This window comes from Bos grunniens, chromosome 11, assembly GCF_055505025.1.
Source record: "Bos grunniens cultivar Pamir isolate PY7600 chromosome 11, Bosgru_T2T1.0, whole genome shotgun sequence".
Lineage (NCBI taxonomy): Eukaryota > Metazoa > Chordata > Mammalia > Artiodactyla > Bovidae > Bos > Bos grunniens.
Window position 1 is genome coordinate 106566000 of NC_141175.1, and position 19762 is coordinate 106585761.

General features: G+C 47.3%; 2 long non-coding RNA genes across 6 annotated transcripts in view; both read right to left on the reverse strand.

Annotated features, from left to right (window-relative positions):
- LOC147363802 (uncharacterized) overlaps positions 1 to 1105 on the reverse strand; it is a 122674-nt gene extending 121569 nt beyond the window's left edge. Inside the window, exon 1 of the long non-coding RNA XR_015137446.1 lies at positions 986 to 1105. This is a non-coding gene — a long non-coding RNA (uncharacterized LOC147363802). The remainder of the gene's footprint in view (positions 1 to 985) is intronic.
- A 9717-nt stretch (positions 1106 to 10822) lies between these two features.
- Positions 10823 to 19762, reverse strand: part of LOC147363806 (uncharacterized) — a 62594-nt gene continuing 53654 nt past the window's right edge. For 2 of the 5 annotated variants that reach the window (XR_015137445.1, XR_015137441.1), the window contains exons 2-3: positions 11870 to 11996; positions 10823 to 11099 (exon numbers count right to left, since the gene is read on the reverse strand). This is a non-coding gene — a long non-coding RNA (uncharacterized LOC147363806). Of the gene's footprint in view, positions 11100 to 11869; positions 11997 to 14824; positions 14912 to 15550; positions 15759 to 19762 lie in introns of all 5 variants that reach the window. The other 3 variants (XR_015137444.1, XR_015137442.1, XR_015137443.1) reach the window with 3 other exon arrangements.

The window sequence follows — 19762 nt, forward strand, 5'->3', positions numbered from 1 at the left end:
CCTATCTTCACGTAACAGTTAAGGAAATTATGGGGTAGAGGTTAAATGACAGTTTCAAGTGAAAAGCTCATGCTACAACCCAGGTCTTCCTTGTTCTGGTTAGTTCCTTGTCCTGGTTCTCCTTTATCACAAAATGCTCTTGCACAATCCACCCTCTGGGACAGTGTTAGTAAACAAAGACGGCTGTCAGCCACCTGCCTGCAGAAATAAAGGCGATTACACATGTATCTTAAGGCTCAGTCTAAGTTGCCAAGACTTGAGACACCCTCTTGACTTCCACTAACTTCTCAGGTGCTCCAACCCTTTGGCCACCTTGATGCAAGGAGCCGACTCATTGGAAAAGGTCCTGCTGCTGGGAAAGACTGAAGGCAGGAGGAGAAGGCAGAGGAGGAGGTGGTTGGATGGCATCACTGACTCAATGGGAATGAATTTCAGCAAACTCTGTGAGATGGTGAAGGACAGGGAGGCCTGGTGTGCTGCAGCCCGTGGGTCACAGAGTCAGACAGGACTGAGAGAGTGGACAACAAAAGCGTCCTAGAAGTTACAGGGCTGGAGATGGACCGTGATGCTCACCGGGGCCTGGATCCACAGGGAAATGAAGGTCAGGGAGTTTCTAATTATAAACAACAAGCCAGAGTTTGGACTGGCTGTTTTTGTCGTCTCAGAAAACCTTCCACAGAATGACTTGTCTCCCTTCATTGTGTGAGGTTTGCGCTTTTTTGAACTGCTCTGTTTAGACAGTTTGAAAGTGTTTTTTCATTAATTTTTGCTGGCCAAGCGTCTCCCGAAGCTGAGTTAAGAAGCAGAATAATGAGGCTTTCAATCATACACGGGACTGACAATCAGCTAATAAAAAAATTCCTTTTTTTTTTCCTTCCTATTTCCTCAAAAGGCAGTTCTCAGAAAAACAATTCATTTACTGTATGTACCCTGTTTACCAGCAAGGTTAAAAGTTCAGGAAAAAGAAAGACATCAAAATATTTACATTAAAGCAAATCAGAGTCCTCCTCCTGCGTCTGGCGCTGTAGGCTTCGGATCGGCCGCTTGTCGTGCCCCTGCAGCGGGAAAGCCGCGCTCTGGCTGGCCGGCCCCACACTGCTCCGGCTCACTCTATCTACCACCGGTTTTTCTTTTTTCTTTTCCTGTATTGCTGTCTTTGCTTCTCTCACTTTCTAGATCTTTTCTTCCCTTGGATATGATTTTATGGCTGGGGTCATTAAGACCCCATCCCAGTAATTTTGCTGACGGCCTATTTCTACCACTTCCTTTATTATTTATAATTGTGACTTTTAAAAAATTCTCCATTTTCATGTATTAAAATAGTTAAGATGATGGTCACCGTTTATTGATTCTGTACTTCGTGCCTCATGTTGGGCCAAGTGCCTTCATAAGGGGGCTTCCCAGATGGCTCAGCTGGCAAAGAATGCTCACGCTGCAGGACACACAGGAGATGCAGGTTCCGTGCCTGAGTCCAGAAGTGCTTTCATACATTGCGGCAAATACCCTTGTGTGCCCAGCCTGGGAAGCATTTCTCTCCATAGTTGATGATTTTGGAAATCGAGACTCAAAGAGATTAAACTTGCAGACCAAGACCATGCAGACCAGACTTGGGACCCAACAGATCAAGTGCTGGAATTTATGGCATCTTCATTTCTCTACTTTAGAGGAAGAGCCCCAGGACTGACCAGCTTTTCAGAAGTACTTTCCTGGGTCCTTCTTGCCTCGGGAAGGAACGGATCAAGGAAAGTCAGGTGTCCCTCTACTAACGCGAGCAATGATCTTCCAGAGGGTGTGGCGGGCAAGGGCCAGGCAGGGGAATATGCCAGCCGTGGGTCAGGCCAGCCATCCTCGCCTGTGGTCAGCACCTCGCTGCTGTGCTGATCATGGTGGAAATCTGGCCTTAACGAGAGGAGGGCCCCACCAGGCTGGGCTGTGTGGCCTCTGCAAGTCTGTCCAGGAGGAGGCAGTCCTGGGGTGTCAGCCAGGGACACAGAGCTGGAGTGGGCTGCTCAGCTCTCCTCCAAACAGACAGTGGGCATGAACCTTGGAGCCAGGAACACTCCTCCAGCCACCTGTGCAGGGCAGAGAGAAAGGGCGTCCAGAGTGAGTCTGCTGTGGGCACGTCCTTCTTGTGGCCCTACTATGTGCCAGTCACCAGCCGGGCATGAACAATGGGGCCAGGGGCAGCCCCCAGGCCCCTGGGTGAAGATGGCTCAGGGCCTGTGCTCACCAGGCCCGGAGGGCGTCCCTGTGTCTCCCATCTGTGTACCTCTCAGAGTGGCTTCCTTGAAGTGCCCCAGGGGGAGAGGAGGGGCAGAGGTCTCCCCTTCCGTGGCATCTTGTGAGTCTGAAGGGGGGCTGCCAACAACCCCTGAGGGGTCAGGAAGCACACCCTTTTCACACACACCATGGACACGACACACACTCCACAGATATCCTCCCCCCACACACAGTCCACACACACAACAACATACACATGTACGCACACATCACAGACACTGGAAGGCACACACACATCACAGAGTCTGCCCCACACCCCACACCCACTTTGCACATGCAGTGTGCAGACATCCATGCATACACACATACAGGTGCTCATGTGCCACAGATACCCACGATCAGCTACACACACAGCACGTGGGCCACACACAAACACACGGAACACACACAGGAGCCATGGGCAGCTGTGCCCACACCACATGTGTGCCACCCCCACAGAGCTCACAGGACCACACTGCACGTGTGCGAGCACACACACACACACGAGGGCATGCACACATGCTTTCTCCCCTATCCTTGACCCTCCTTATTCTGGGGCACCAGGAATAGGGGGTGAGCTGCCGAACCACCTTCCTCCTAGAAGAGAGGATGGGTGTGTGAAGGAGTTCAGTGTTTGTAAAGCAAACTTTACACTTCTTGGGCTTTTTCCAGAAGCCGTTTGCCAGTGCAGGAGACATAAGAGACGCGAGTCTGATCCCTGGCTCAGGAAGATCCCCTGGAGGAGGGCATGGCAACCCGCTCCAGTATTCTTGCCTGAAGAATCCCATGGACAGAGGAGCCTGTCGGGTTACAGTCTGTGGGGTCGCAAAGAGTTAGACACAACTGAAGCAAGTGGGCACACCGGCAAAGCAACTTCTTGGAAAAATTAAAAAGCAGCCCTAATGTGACCTAAAGAAAGAGTAACCACTATTTTGCTGTCCAAACCAGGACATGCGTGAGAGTGAAAGGCAGAGTGGAGAGGCATTACCAGGCACTAACTGATGGCTGACAGGCGTGGATGGGGGTGTCCCAGGCAGACCCAAGTCTTCCTCCCCTAAAGGGACCAGGAACAGTCATTCCACGCTTGTGCTCTGCTGCCTCTAGAGGCTTCAAAGATTAAAATTAATGGAATAAGAATCAGTAAGAGCTGGAGACACAGTGGTATTTGTTTGAACTTTTTATTTTATTTTAATTGGAGGCTAATTACTTTATAATATTGCAGTGGTTTTGCCATACATTGACATGAATCATGTCAATGTATGGCAAAACTTTTTATTTTATACTGGAGCATAGCCAATTAACAATATTGTGATGGTTTCAGGTGGACAGCAAAGGGACTCAGCCATATATGTATGGATATGTATGTATCCGTACATGTATCCATTCTCCCCCAAACTCCCTTCCCATCCAGGCTGCCACATAACATTAAGCAGAGTTCCCTATTCTATGCAGTAGGTCCCTACTGGTCATCCATCCTAAATTCAGCAGTGTGTACATGTCCCTCCCAAACTCCCCTTCCCCCCATCCTTCCCCTTCTGGCAACCTCAAATTCAGAACACTAATAGTTTGGGATGATATATTCCCCTCATTTTTGCCTGTCTTCTTAAAGGGCAGGGAGGACTTTAAGGGAGGACCACTTCTACCGGTGGAGCTATTTTCACGGCTCCTTAGCCCGTCTCAATGATTCTCTAACAGTGCTGCCACTAGCTGAGGGCTGGAGGTCAGCCTGGGGCCCTGGGAGCTTCTGTCTAACTGATTTCCCCACTCCGCCCACCCCACAAGCTCCTCAGAAGAATAAAGACCAAATTCTCTTTACCAGAAGTTCTGTAGCACCTACGTCAGGCAGGCATATGTTGGGCTTTGGAGGTGAAAGGTGTGACCACAGAGCTCTGACCTCAAGGGGCCCAGAGAGCAGAGCAAACAGCTGTGCTCCCTGGTCTCCTGGGATCTTGTTGAAAAGCAGACTCTGGTGCCAAGGGGCCCGGGTGGGGCCTCTGCCTTTTCGACCAACCTCCCACCACGCTTTGAGAATTAGGCACTTTGCAGAGAACAGACCTGTCCACATCCTGGCCCTTTAGTGATTGAGCATCCTCAGCTGCATCTACCAGGAGGCAGGACCAACATCACTGAGTTACCCCGGGGTCACTGAGTTACCCTAGAAAATGTCTGGGTGCTGCCACCCACCTGCAGGGATGCTGCTGCACCCACAAGGGAACCAGGATCTCACAGGGGTCATCTGACTTCCAATCGCCCCATTTTCAAGGACGCCCTGTTGCTGTTGTTTGGTTGTTAAGTCGTGACCGAGTCTTTTGAGACCCTTTGGACTGTAGCCTGCCAGGCCCCTCTGTCCATGGATTTTCCAGGCAAGAATACTGGTGTGGGTTGCCATTTTGTCCTTCAGAGGGTCTTCCTGACCCAGGGATCAAACCCGACTCTTCCTCACTGGCAGGTGGGGTCTTTATTGTGGAGCCACCAGGGACACCCTCAGTGGCGCTCTCGTATCTTCCAGCTGGTGCTTAGGGTTCACAGCCCTTCACAAGGAGAGAGATGGCATCTGCCACACATGTTCATAAAACTCAGGAACAGAACAGCAGGGACAAGTGAGGCCAGACTGCTCTGGATGTCCATCAGGATGCACCATCACGTTCCTAGCTTTGTGCTTTGGAGCAAAATGAGACTCTGTTTTCTTAACTGAAACAAAAGGATAATAATTTCACCTCTGTGGCCAGTTATGAGAACTGGAAATAATGTTGTGAATCACCAAAAAGTGGGATTATTCTCAAGGTGCCCCTTTATTAATCTGTCTATTTGGACAGTTGTCACTGAAAACACAGTGCCTGGAGACGTGGGTAGAGAGGGACCCTGACTGCAGGAGGGGCTGTGGAGTGGCTGTGCCCCGTCCCAGCCACGGGGACTCAGATGGCTTCAAGATCCAGCTAAGTCCTGGGAAAAGAGACGGAGTCCCGGGGTTACAGTAGTGAGAGCATCACACACGGGCAGACCTTCCCGAGGGACTCCGAGTGTCACATGTGGAGACGTCAGTGCTCCCCACACACATGTGAGTCAAGTCTAGCCCTTCCCCCCGCCATGTAGATTCCCTTCCACAGGATCAAAGCAAACAAACGTGATTGGAAAGTACTTCAGTCTTAACAAAAAGACATTTAAATCTAGAAATTTCAAGTACAGTTGTTTATCAGAAAGCCTCAGCCTCCATACACCTGTGGCAGAGTGCCTAAAACTATGAAACGCTCACGGCTTTTGATAAACGGAGTCAGAACCCGATGTGGGGATTCACGTGAGTGAAGCCGAGCCCTGCTGTTTCAATCACGGTGCCTTTCTGAGCCAGGTGCTCACGTGGGGAGCAGGGGAGGAACATCGATTCCCGACACCAAGCTTTCATCTGCACTGGATTCATCCTCTCTTACTGGCATCTCTGTCGGAAAGGGAACACCTGGACCAGCAAGCAGGAGGAGAGTCACCTGAAGCCCAGGATCCCAAGGGTGACCACATCCATCCTGGTCAAGGACCCGGAGCCCGTAGCTCAGTCATGTTTGTGCTAGGATTGTGTTTGTGCAGATCTAACTGCAGGGCAACTTGCAAACATCTTACAGATACTGGAGTGAAAAGGAAAGGGTCTGGAAATTGGGGACAAGCAAATATCACCACCACTTCCGAAAAGAATGGGTTCTAGAACTTGCCAGAGGGAAAGATGGAGTGAAGGGATGGTTAAGGAGCTTGGGATGGACATGTACACACGGCAATATTTAATGCAGACAACCAACAAGGACCTGCTGTATAGCACAGGAACTCTGCTCAGTGTTATGTGGCAGCCTGGGTGGGAGGGGGATTGGAGGGAGAACGGGTACTCGTATATGTGTGGCTGAGTTCCTTTGCTGTTCACCTGAAACCATCACAGTGCTGCTGATCGGCTATACCTCAATACAAAAAAAATAAAACAGAAGCGGTTCTAAAAACTCCAGAAGAGCAGACTTGCTCCAGTTTCCAGGCAAACCCAGAAAAGGCGTGAGGCATTTGGGAAGAAAGTGGTGGTCTCTAGAGGAGCACTGCGAGTTCTCTAAGAGAAAGTCATTCCATGCTAACCTCGTTTCCTGTTTTGACGAGCTTCACCAGAACAGTCAATTAGGGGAATGCCCCAGAAAGTGTGTCTTGCTTTCAGTAAAGCATCTGAAAACCTCTCATCGGATCCTATGCGCGTAAGATACAAAAAATGCTCCAAAGGATGGTGTGACCAGGAGAATCCACGCTTGATAGGAGGAGCACCCGAAGGAGTCCACTCACAGCGTGGTGTCAGTCCTGCCGCCTCTAGTCCCACCGCGGCTGCCGGAGAGGGCCAGGATGGCCACCCCGGAGGTCTTAGTTGGACTATTCAGAGTTCTCTGCCTTGTGGCAAGTGTGGTTTGAAATGGTTCTCCACAGTTCTATAACTAGAGAAGGCTAAAAACTCCAAGGGGACAGTGCTGGTCTCTGGCTGGTTTTGCACCAGTTCTAGCTACTGGAAGCAGCAGAAATGCTCCCATGGAGGCTCAGAGGGCTCTGTGCAGTCACCATTCAACTTTAAGAGAAGGTCCTACTGTAAAGCACAGAGAATGATACTCAACTTCCTTGACAAACCATAAAGCAAAAAGAAATGTGTGTGTGAGTGTGTGTGTGTGTGTGTAAGTGAATCACTTTGCTGTACAACAGAAATTAACACACCGTTGTACATCAACTGTGGTGGTGGTGGTTTAGCTGCTCGGTCACGTCTGACTCTTGAGACCCCATGGACTGTAGCCCCCCAGGCTCCTCTGTCTGTGGGATTTCCCAGGCAAGAGCACTGCAGCAGGCGGCCATCTCCTTCTCCAACACCAAGCACGCTTCCATTAAAACAACTGATTAATTAAAATATAGCTTGGAAGGAGACACTGAAAGCATATTTGTTGAATTTACAGACTGCAAGACTTCTGAGGGAAAAATGGCTCACTCACATGAGCTGGAAAACTGGGATGAAACAAGACAGAACCCCACATTTCCTTTCAAATCACAATCCACTGGAGGAGCACAAAATCAGGGCACGTTTGATTCCAGCCGTGCTACTACGTACTTGAGTGCAGCCAGAAATGACAAAATGACACCCCAAAGGCTTCATCTTTACTTGTAAATTCTTTCCATAATATTAAAGCTCTTCAGTGTGTGAGACAAGTTCTAAAAATCCCTTCCCTACTTACGGGGTGACCTTGTTGTAAGAACAAAATAAGTCAGAGGTGGTAAAGTGCTTTGAAAAAGGGAAAGCTCTGAAATTCAAAATAGTGTTATTATTTGTTGTAAGGTGCTTTCCCTCCAAAAAAAGAAAGAAAAAATCTGACAGACTGCAAGTGATAAGCAGAAAATGATTCAGCGCTGAGTTCTGTTTCTCCAGCTCTAACCCCAAATTGGTAGAGCTTGCAAGCTGCCCCGCTGTTTTGTTCAGTCACTCAGTCCGACTCTTTGTGACCCCACAGACTGCAGCACACCAAACCTCCTTGTCTCTTACCATTTCCCGGAGTTCTCCCAAGTTCATATCCATTGAATTGCCATCCAACCATCTCATCCTCTGTTGCCCCCTTCTCTTGCCCTCAATCTTTCCCAGCATTAGAGTCTTTTCCAATGAGTCAACTCTTCAAATCAGGGGGCCAAAGTATCAGAGCTTCAGCTTCAGCATTAGCTGAGCCCAGCTTCAAAAGCCTAAATGCCTCTCAGACTCCAAACCCCTCTTCTGGCCATCTGCTTTTCCAAAAGTTCTTTCTGGAAGATCAGCTTTCCACTGATTAAATAATCATTCAGAAATCTCCCTTTCCAGAGCCGGGTCTTTAAAGATGTAACCAGGTAAATGGCCAGAGTGGATGCCAAATGACTTCAGTTGGGGCCTTAGACTTTTGCAATGATTTTAAATTTTTTTCAGTCTCACCACTCTTGCTGCTGTTCAAAAGTTAGGTGAAAAATACACTGTATTTAGTTGCTAAATGCAAGACAGGAGAGCAGGTCTTAGTCAAGGTAACAGACAGGGATAATGACCTTAAACTTCTTTCAAGAGGGTCAGTATAATTTTACTTGGTAGTTATAGGCCTCAGAGTGGTCCCAGACTGAGCTGCCTGGTAGAACTTCCTGTGACAATATGAAGGTTCTATTATCTGTTATGTCCAATATAGCAGCCATAAGTCACAGGTGGCTATCTATATTTAAATTAATTAAGATAAAAATAAATTATAATTTTAGCTCGTCAGTCACACCAGTCACATTTTAAGTTTTCAATGGATTCTCATGGTCAGTGGTTGCCATTTTTGTCCATACGGTCCTAGACCAATCATTCTGAACCTTGGCTACACTATGGACTTACCTGGGGAGCTTTAAAAATACTGATATCAGTTCCCCCACCCCAAATTCTAGTGTGATTAGTCCTGGTGGAGCCTGGGCTTTTGAGGTTTTTTTTTTTTAACTCCTAGGTAGTTCTAATGTCTGGCCTGGGTTCAGAACCATTACTCCAAACATCTACCCACAGGGCACAGCCACAAACCCATAAATGGTCCTGGGTTCCTGGCACTCTCAGGGGCTTTGTCTCTGCTGCTCCATGATATTTTTCTGCATAGACTCTCCCTCTTCTAGAACCCAGGGAAACGTAATGAGGGAGGTGGAAGAAAAGAACCTCAGGGTAGAGTGGGGCCTCAGGAATCTTTTCACCCGCTCCTCCTAGTATTCTTTAAGGAAATTGGTGTCCCGAGTTCGAGGACTCGTCCAAGGCAAAGGCTGGCAGAACAAGGATGGGAGCTGTGTCCTCCAGACACCCCGCACATCCCTTCACTGGGATGTGGAGGTCACTGTCCCCTTCTGGAACGTGAGTGAACACAATGTAACTTTAGGATATTCATAAGCAATGGAGGAGGAGAAGGGGATGACAGGGGATGAGACAGTTGGATGGCATCACTGACTCAATGGACATGAGTTTGAGCAAGCTCCAGGAGATGGTGAAGGACAGAGAAGCCTGGCATGCTGCAGTCCATGGGATCACAAAGTGCTGGGCATGACTTAGACACTGAAAAACAACAACACAAGAAATGCAAAGATTGGTTTCAGATGAGGATCTGAGTATCCAGAGGGCAGATGGTTCATGATCAACCTTTCCTGCTGGGCAGTGAATTGGCAGGAAGATTGGGTCCTCTCTGAGGGTACACTGTTTATCTCCTTAGCTCATCAGAATAAAGGGATTGGCAGTTTCCTCACCCAACAGACAGTGGTTAGAATACAAGGTGCTCAACCTCACAGGGTCACTCTGAGAAGCAGTGTCATGATGGATCCAGTCAGTACCTTATCCCTGAGCAGAGTGTCAGGTGCTGGGGACAACCTGAGGGGTAAGACAGATCAGAGGCTGCCTTTATAGAACCAAAATCCGGAGGGGCAGGTGAGAGTGATAGCTAACTAATAAGTGAACAAGCAGCATAATTGTAGAGGGAATGGGATCTCTCAGGACAGGTGGTCAGAGAGGCCCCCTGACTTGGGGACATTTGGGCTGAGACCTAGATATACATCTTGTATATACTGTTCAGGACAGTAGGGGGGTTTCGATATGATCATCATGGTCTACTGATAAATTAATTCTGAACTGTGTGAAACAGTAGGACACGGTCATTTTAAATTATTCTTATGTATCTGCTAAGCTTAAACATGAAGACAGACAGGAATTTCTGGAAGGCAACTCCTAATGGCCTCTTTGGCCAGGTCCCCAAGAGCATGGAAATGTCCTACCAAGAGCGGGGAGGGGGTGCGATCCGGCAGAACGGGCGTGCTGATGTTTACTCACTTCAAGGAATATTTAGGTGCCATTTCTAGGGGCTCCAATGTGAAGGGTGGATTTAAAAAATCTGGGCATCTATGGTCTGTAATGAACTGTCTAGCACCCACTATACTTGGTGAGTGAAGCCTAGAGAGGCTCACACAGAACTAGACTAGAGATGTTGGGAAGGCCAAGCAGACTGACCCCATCCTCATCCTTGTCTTCAGAACCTGGCACAGAGAAGCCCAAAAACCCTTGTGGCATGAAACAGTGAATGAGTGGCTGATGTGCAGAGGGAAGGAGAGGGGCAGCTGAGAAGACAGAAGTCTGCAGTAGCAAGCTCAAGGTTGGTGACGATTCAGGGCCACCGTCTGTAGGCCATGATCAGAGAGGGTGTGGGAAGAGACTTCCAAATATCTCCCAGGATTTTTCTCAAGTGTCAACTTGCCAGTACTGATTCAAGAGAGGGCTTCCAGAGAGAGAAGAAAAGGCAGGGCAGACCAGACTGAGTAATAAGTGATTCAAGTTCAACACACTTCTTCTAGAAGCTGTCATAATGAGCTGTGTGGTTATGACATGGTTTCTCTGTGGTCCTAGAGAAATGAATCTCAAACATTATTTGGTCTCCTTTACATTGAGATTTAAACAGAGCTATTGAGATCATGGAGTTCAGAGGAGCCTGGAGTGCTACAGCCCATGGGGTTTCAAAGAGTCAGACACAACTTAGCGGATGAACAGCAACAATAAGTAAACAATCCATTTTTCTTTAGTTATGCTTTTAATGAAGGAAAAGGGGCAAAGATACACTGAGAGTGGCCAGCTACATAGGAAACCGACCAGACTAGCCCATGACCACAGTATGGCAGACACATCACACTGAATGTCGAGTCCACGGCGGTTGGAATCAGGTCCCAGGGCCAGCCCTTCCCCCGCACTCGGCTGTGGGCAGCAGGTAGAGGTGATGCAGAGGGGCTGAGTCCTGTGTCATTTTCAAGCAAGTGTGTCATAAAGTTTCCTGTTTCATCTCCCAGTTATTCTGAAACAAAAACATGCACGAAAAACACAGGTCACTGCCAACCGCATTGAGACACAGTCACTCCAGTACATGGAAACCGAAAAGGGAAAGACAGATCGTAAATGCCACAGCAAGATGGGGAATCAAATTTATCAGCATCTATTCAAATGGTGATAATCAACAAAAACTGCGGTGGGGATGGGGGTGGGCGGGGCATCTGTTCAAAAATAATTCAGAAAGAGGCTGTAAAGGCAGATGTTCCCAGAAGCCCACTGCCTGTTTACTGAAAAGTTGAAGTCAATTCTGCCTCCTCCGGGTCCAGGTCTAAGTCTGGGGCACACCATGGCACTATCCCTATGTGCCCTTGTCGGTCTAGCTGAAGTCAGATAGGACTCCCTGGACAACCCTGGTGCTGGCCCAGGTGATACTCTGAGAGCCTCTCCTCAGGGGTCCAAAGAGACTTAAAAGAAGTCACCACGGAATTGTAGTTGGATGCAGGTGGGTGCAGAGGATGGTGTCTGAACTTCTGGTCCCCTCTCCTCTTCCCATTCAAGAGAGCTGGTCTCCCAGGGACCTCACAGCATTGTGAGCACACAAGCTTGTACCGAGCAGCCTCAGCAAGGTAGGAGGAAGGAGAGATGGTAAGGGCGGGGGGTCTTGTCCAAGCAAAGACCCTGAAGGACAGCACAGGGCTGAAGACAACTCCAGAGACTATGATTCTATTGAAAACTGCTTTGTCCACTTGAGGCTGGTATGGTTTGGCTCCCAAGCAGCACATTGTGGAGACTCACCCTTAATTCTCCCAAACAAGTGAAAGAACATGTTCAGAGACAGACAGAGGGATGGCTTGATTCATGAATACAACCGGTCCAACCTCTCCCCAAAAATGGGCTTTGCACTTCAATCTGCTGCTCAGACCTTGGAGGAGGAAGAGAGAAATGGAGACGGCACTGTCATGGGAGCAAAGTCATGCCCACACCTGCCCACTCCTCCCATCACATTCTCTGAGCAGCCACCACTGATGGTCGGAGAGGGGATGCACTCTGCCCAGGACTGCTCAGAACTTCCTTGCACACCCTGTCATCACTTCCACATGCCATCTTTCCTGGATGTGACCCTGAGTTCACTCGGAAAGCCAGCTGCCTGGGCCCCTCTCCCTTTCCTGACTTTTGTTAATGGCACAAAACTTTCTGCAAAAAAGGTTGGGAGCACGGGGCGCTGCATGATTTTGGAAAAGCTCCATCCTTCTGGAAGAGATTCATTCACAATGCACAGTAACATGCAGAAGACCCTGAGAAGTTAGGAAATAAAGAAAGCCATTTAAATTAATTTCTTGTGTGCTTCCCAAACATATCTGGAGTGGAACCCCTCTTACACTGGAACCTCTGCCAACAGGGTTCCACTGGGCAACAGAGAGCAGAGCTTTACTTAGACTGAGTCCTTGCTGTCCTGACTCACAGGGCAATTGTGACAGTCTATTTCTTGGAACTCTGTATTGCTTTTCCTCAATATTTTCCCTCTAAGGTCCCCCACATACAAGTTCACTGAATCACACAAACTCCTGCAGCCTTTTTTTTCTCTCTCTCATAAGCCTCCTTCACTAGTGACCTTTCTGAGTGATGATGAACCTGGCTTGTGCTTGTTAACATCCTGGGGAGAACGCTGCCCACCTGAGCCTGTTGGGAATACCAGTTTCCTACTGTGTGTTCAATGAGCTAGCATTTTCTAATGTAACTTAATATCTGAATCTGGGCCCAAGATTTTATATGCAGTGCCTTCCTGGGTGGGCAAAGAGAAACAGGAACTAAGGCACGCATCAGTAGCTGACATGGGTGGAAGGGGCGACCTGGTTCCTCTAGTTTGAAATAGAGAGGCAGCTAAGGAACCTATGCTCCTCTCCAGTTCTGAGTGGGAAGGAAAAACCAAAGTGCAAGAGCCCAGGCAGGATTTGGTATGCATCACTTGACCATGTGGACTTGAACCAAAATAACAACGGGGGGGTGCGGGGGTTGGGGGGAGGTGTCATCTGGTCAACCTACATTTTACAGCTATACAGAGTGAGGAAGTTGGCAGTCTTTTCAGGGTCACTCTGGAAAAGACTTTGCTGGGAATGAGACCTGGGTCTCTTCTACCTTCATCCCTAGATTCTGAATTCTAGCTTTTCACTGTAAAACCTGATCTAGCTGGTATGGGAGTTTTTGCATGCATAAATCAAATCCTGAGTGATGCCACATTGACCGGGCTGTCCAGTTATCATTGAAGAAACTTAAGATTTTACATCCAGGGACTCTAAAAGTTTTGCCCTTAATTCAGAGCTGACCACACAGATGGCTTCCCATATGCCAGCATACACTGGGATGGAGCAGAGACCACAGCACTTCTTTTGCATTGGGATATTCTAGAGAAACTCCTGGTCACACATTACTCCTCCCAGTTTGACTGAGCTGTGTTCTTCCTGCAAGTCTCTAGCATTCAGGGGACCCCCATTGCTCGCCCCACTGTGGGTACCCAGCTCCACTTTTCCTCAAATCTGTACATCACACTGTGAATACGAGTCCTCGTCAGGGACCTGAGATGCAGCCCAGGCAATTCCCTGGATGCTCCCCAAGCCAGGTCTCAGATTACACCCTTTCGGCTCCTTATGGCAGAGAAGAGTCCTTAGCCTGGGAAACTGAGAAGTGGAGAGAGACAGAGCTCAGACATCCACCCCAACTGGATGGGTCACAGGTCAGGGCATTTCCCCTCGATTCCATCCAAGCTTATACTTCCCAGGTGGTAGGAATAGAGCAGGAATACTGGAGTGGGTTGCCATTTTCTCCCTCAGGGGATCTTCTCAACTTAAGGATCAAACCCGCATCTCCTGAGTCTCATTCATTGGAGGCCGATTCAATACCGTTGAGCCAGCGGAGAGAGTGGGACAGGACTTAGCAACTAAACAACAACAAACACTTGGGCAGGGAAATGGGGAAGCAAAGAGCACACACTTCAACTCGCTGTAACATCCTTGACAGTGCCGAAACCCCAGTGCCAAAACCCTAGACCAGAGCCCCCAGCCACCCACGTGCAAAACACATACTCGAGCCATCGAGGGCTCCATCAGCTCCTGGGAAAACGATGGGCCAGGCGCTCACATCCTGTTCGTGTTGATTCATATCGGCTTCGGATGGGGTTGGAAGCCAACTTTTTTGAGCTTTTGAAACTGTTGCCAGGAGGGTGTGGCAAGCTTGGCAATGCCAAGGTGCATGCTCTCAGAAAATGAAAAGCTAGAGGACACGCTCAGCAGACATCATTGTTTCTCGCAGACTAATTTTAAGGATAAGTAATATGGATCCCCTGTGTCAATGATTCAGCTTTCGTGCTACGAGAGATGTCAGGGCAGGGGAAAGAGGAGCCACCCTTGAGAGGCCCCCTCCCCTTGTTTCTGGGGAGGGCCCTGTTTTTAGAACAAAAGCCACATAACCCCGAGCAGACATAGAACCTTTTCTGAGGGGACCTCCCCGAGAAGCAGTTTTTGCGAAGTGTTCCATGCATCATTACAGACCTACCCATGGTTCAGGAAGTCTCAGCCTTTAACAAAGCCATCAGCAGAGTGCGAGCCTGTCCCAGGGCTGCCACAAACACAAGCAGCATCCTGTAGTTCATTGTTTGTTGAGCTCATCCCATCCCATCCCAGATACTAGTCTGGATGTGTGCTTTCTGTGAGCATCTGCCCTCTCAGACTGCTGCTACAGGAGCATCTTTCTCACCTGGGAGGCAGGGGAAGTTCAGCCACCAGCTGGTACCTGGTAGCACTCAGCCTCCAGTCCAGCATCCTGATCGTGACACTCCTCCACCTTTTAGGATGAACAGGAGTTCATGGGTGATTGACCCTGAGCCCCGAGGATCTCGGAAATTTGTCCACCTTTTGGTACCAAAAGGGACCCACAAAATACCTCCCTCTGTTAATACTGAAGGTTTCCAGAAATGGAGACAAGGGTGGGCAGCCCAAGGACAGGGCCTCACTCAGTTATTTCCTAGTTTAGTCAATCCCCCTCCCCTTGGTCACCTTCTCTATCCATGAAAAAATCCTCTTTTCAAAGAATTCAACCTCAAAAACATTTTAGCAGATCTATAGTCTGGTTGACATTGTAAAAGGTCAAAGTTACAGGTAACCTTGCTATACTGTTACGAAGGGATGCAAAGGTCTTTCTGAAAGGCTGGTTTTACTTCTAAAGTTGGACTAAAACGTATGAAGGGAATCTCAGCATTAAAGGGGACAACAGAGACAATCTTTAGGCCTTTAGGTTTTCACCCTTGGCCCATGGCCCTAACTAATGGTCCTCAATATGGACCTCTGGATCAACAGTATCATCTGAGAATTTTCATAAATGCAGATTTTCAGGGTGTGCCCTAGACCTTCTAAATCGGAAACTCTGGCAATGGGACCCAGGGATGTCTCTTTTCACAAGTGCCCAAATGATTGTGACACACACCCGAGTCTCACCAATGGCAAGTGATCCTGGGCTGTGGGCTCATGACCACGACCATGACCATGGCAGCTCAGCTGTCTACTGATGCTCTCTGTTTGGTCAGCTGTCCCCAGGCTCCTCACGGGATGGCTCTGCCCTGACACGCCGCAGTGGGAGGAGAGAACCGGCAGCCCCGAAGCCAGCTGAGACTGGCAGCACGGTCTGGGGTGACCTGGGAAGAAAGGCCGGCACAGCTCATTCCATAATCCTCTTTCCCAGACGCTGTGCATCTGCAGAGCGTGGGACTGACACCGTGGGATTCTACACCTGTACCCGGGAATCCCCCACCACATCACATCTCTTTCCTGGCCAAGCCCTCTCCTCCCACACATAGCCTTCCTCTCCCCCACGCTCTCTGCCTGGGGAGAATCCTTGAGCCATGATGTCTATTGGTGTTGCTCTCAAATAGGAGACTAGAGCATGCCTTTACCTGACTGCCACTCTGAGAGGAGAGGGGAGCACAGACCCCCTCTGCTTTGGAGCCCCGCTCACTCCCGGTGGTGAACAGGTAGGGGGCTGACAGCTGAAGGCTCACAGACGGATAGGTAGCTGGCAACACATGACCAGGTCAAAAAAAAAAAGTTTTAAAAAAATAGTTTGTTTATCATTTTAAAAAAACTAACCTCATACAGGAAGTATGAGAAGAAGAAGAAGAAAAACACAGCCCCAGGCTACAATGCTGAACGTGGCAGCCTTGGATACAAACCAAGGGAAGGTCCTGTCGTTCCCATTCCCACTTTGCAGGGGTGCTGGGGACAGGTAGGGTAGGGCACTGGGCAAGGGTGGGGACTTACAAAGAGGGGGGCTGCAGGAGAGAAAGGGACCGTGAGCCCCGAGGCACAGCCTCGCCACACACAGGCGGAGGACGGCGCCCCGTCCGGGGCCCTCCAGGCGGGGACGGCTGTCCCAGCCAGACGTGGAGAAGAGACGCCTAAAATGGAAACTGCCCTCCGAGAGCCTCCCCCGTGTCCGCCCCTGCTGTCCCACGTTCTGCCCTTTGTGTGTTTCAAGACCAGATCATGCTCACCGCACCCCACACGCCTTCCAAAGCCAACAGCAGTCAGCTAGGCAGACCCCACCATCCCAGGCCTTCCATCCAAGCCGGTGGCTGGGCACCCCTTCAGGACCACAAACCCAAACTGGCCAGCCTTGTTTTGGTTTGAAGGGCATGGACAGGAGGCCACCCAAGGCAGACAGGAGTCAAGTAGGACCCCTAAACCAGGGCCATCTGTCCTCCCTGAATGTGGCTCAAATGGATTTTTTTTTTTTAATGGGGGCCAGAAACTCACAATGTCCACCCAAGAATTCAAATGAGGAAAAACAATGAGACTCAAGAACATTTCCTCTTTCATAGCACGAAATAGTAAGAGGATAGGAAACAGGAATCTTCCCTCCTCATCATGAAAAAAAAAAATACAAACGCTCTCAATGTGCCCACACTGGAAAGACACCAACGAAATGACTCCAAGTCATGACTATCGCTGTCAAAGAAAGCCATTTAAAAAAGAAAGAAAGAAAGAAAGAAAAAGAAAAAAAACTCTGCACACCCAAAAATCTCAAAATAGAACCAAAACCTGCAAATCATACTCAGGCGTCTATTGTGAACCTATGTTTTAGCATGCTCTTGAAAAGGTTAATAATTTTCCTACCGAAACTGAATGTGGGTTGTGAAAGAACATTAAAATGAAGAAAATTTCCCCGTGGCTGCTATTTTATTATCACCAAAGCCATCAAGTTTCAGTTTGAGTTATTTGTATTTATTTGTGAAAACAAAGATTAGATAAGTAGAAACATAAACCTCATCCTAATTATTGCCCTGGAGTATCTGATTTTTCAGACAAAAAAAAAAAAAGAAAAAAGAAAGAGCATCAGACACACACTCAAGGCATGAGAATTCAAAACAACAGAGGGGAGAGAGACGGTCCTGTTATCTCATCCTATCACTTGAAAAAATGTATTGTCTCATGTCAAACATTAATATTTGTTTACAATCTGTAACAGCCACACGAGAGGCAACGGGTACTTTGAGTCGTTAAAACTCTGGTCCACTGTAGGCTCAGGTAGAGAACTATTTTTTTTAAGCTGCAAACTTTCATGTTTTTGTTTTACACTTGCAAAACTGCAGTCCCAGCCATATATTTCCATGTTGAAGTCTTGAAAAAAGGGAAATTGAGGAGTTTCTTGAAAACATCCAATTCTGAGCCTTGAGATACTTTCCAAGCAGTTGAGCTGGGATGAAACCTGGGGTGGAGATGCAAAGCTGGATTTTAACTCAAATGGGTCTCAGATGCCAGGTAAGCAGCTTGTTTTCTGAAGTTTTTCAAAGAAATCCTCTGGATGAAATGGTTAATCAAAATCATGGGTGAGCAAAAACCTCTCTCCACGTTCTGCCGGCACAACATAAACAGCAGAATGAAAAAAATAACATGCAAAAAGACCTGCAGTGGTCTCACATCACCGAACAAACTGTTTTTCTACCTATTTTGTGTTGCTGGCTTTTGTTATCAGCCCAATCGGCAAATTGTGGCCAATTTTGTCATGGTTGAAGCAGACATTTTGTTCCCAAACTGCTTTCAACATTTTAGCTACCAAATAGTTTATGAGAAATTGAAGAAGCCACAATACAAACAGAAAAGGTACCTAATCTTGCTACATTAACCCCTTTTTAAGGTTAAAGTGACACACACACAATAAAAGATTCAAAACAAGAATTCTAGCAAATTCAAATTCTGAAATAACCTAAGCAGAATTTCCTGGAAAAAAGAATAATTAATGATTAACCTACTGATTGGATTTTGAAACCAACTACACAACATTCCCCGATTCTGACCACAGGACACCACGAAAAGAGCTTTTAATGACACAAGAGGTAATTTTTATTTTACATCCACACACATCAAATACTGTTTGAACCTGCACAGCCAAATTCTAAAGGACTCAATTAAATTCTGCTAAAGGCAGAGAATCGGTTAAGCACTTATTTACTACTGAAAATAAATGACACCCACGTAGTTCATCTTATATATTAATATTGAAACCAAAGAGCAGTCTTCTACCACAAATCATTTCATTAAAAAAAAAAATAATGAACTAGTTAAAATGAAAACACAGGGTTTTACTTGATGAAACATTCAGTATTCAGATCAAAATGAGAGAAAGCTGACCTGGCTTCTCAAAATTTGTTTGTGCTTAATTTCAACGACAAATTGAAGATGAAACACGGATGAAAGACTCCTTGTTAAAAATCCAAGAAGTATTAGTTGGAAGAAAAGCAGAATTTCTGACAGAAGACTTAAGAAAACTCTTCTCTGTTTGCAATCCTATCTCATATTTGAAGGCACAGCATTATGTACATTTTTAGCCTTTTAAAATATCAGCATGCCCACACACTATCTCAGATTAAACCAAGGAGAAAATGACACATTCTGAAACCATTTTCTAAAGCTCCTTTTCCTGATAACACTCAGGCACTCACAATCAATTTAATGAGTTTCTAAAAAGCCCAAACAACTCTCCATAAAGAGACAGAATTGTTCACAACAGCCTGCAGATATTTCTAGATTTTGCAAGCAATACTAAGAGTCCTTGCTATTTACATTTAGTAAAGCTAATGTGTTTTCAACATCTATATCAGAAAGAAATACTACTCAGGGCTTTGGCTAAGTAAATTGAGGAACAATTTGAAAACCCCCAAAAGATCCAGTCCAGCAGTCCCCTGATTTCAAACCATTTAAAAATTAGTTCATGCTCCCCTCACCAAGTTCTTTGCACAAATATATATTCTCCTATTCTATTCCTACATGAAAATTCTTAAGATAATAAAGAAAGTAAACACCCACAGACAGTAAGAAGTCTTTTCTTCCTAAAACATAGGGCAGCAAGATAAACAGTGAAAAAAACTAGAAACAAATAGCACAACTCAGGAAGACCACAGAACACAGACTGATGGACAGAAAACTTAACAGGAGGAATTTTCAGTCCTTAAGGATGAACTCATTTGTGGTGAGTTTCAGGCATTCTCAGGGAGTGATCAGCATAGCTTTGGGGAAACTTGAAGCGAACACAGTATCAGTGTAATAACATTTTCTGGTTAGGCTGTTTGACATCAGACCTAAAACATGTGATTCAGAATTTACACACTTTATGATTTTATGATCCAGCTCTTTCAATATTATG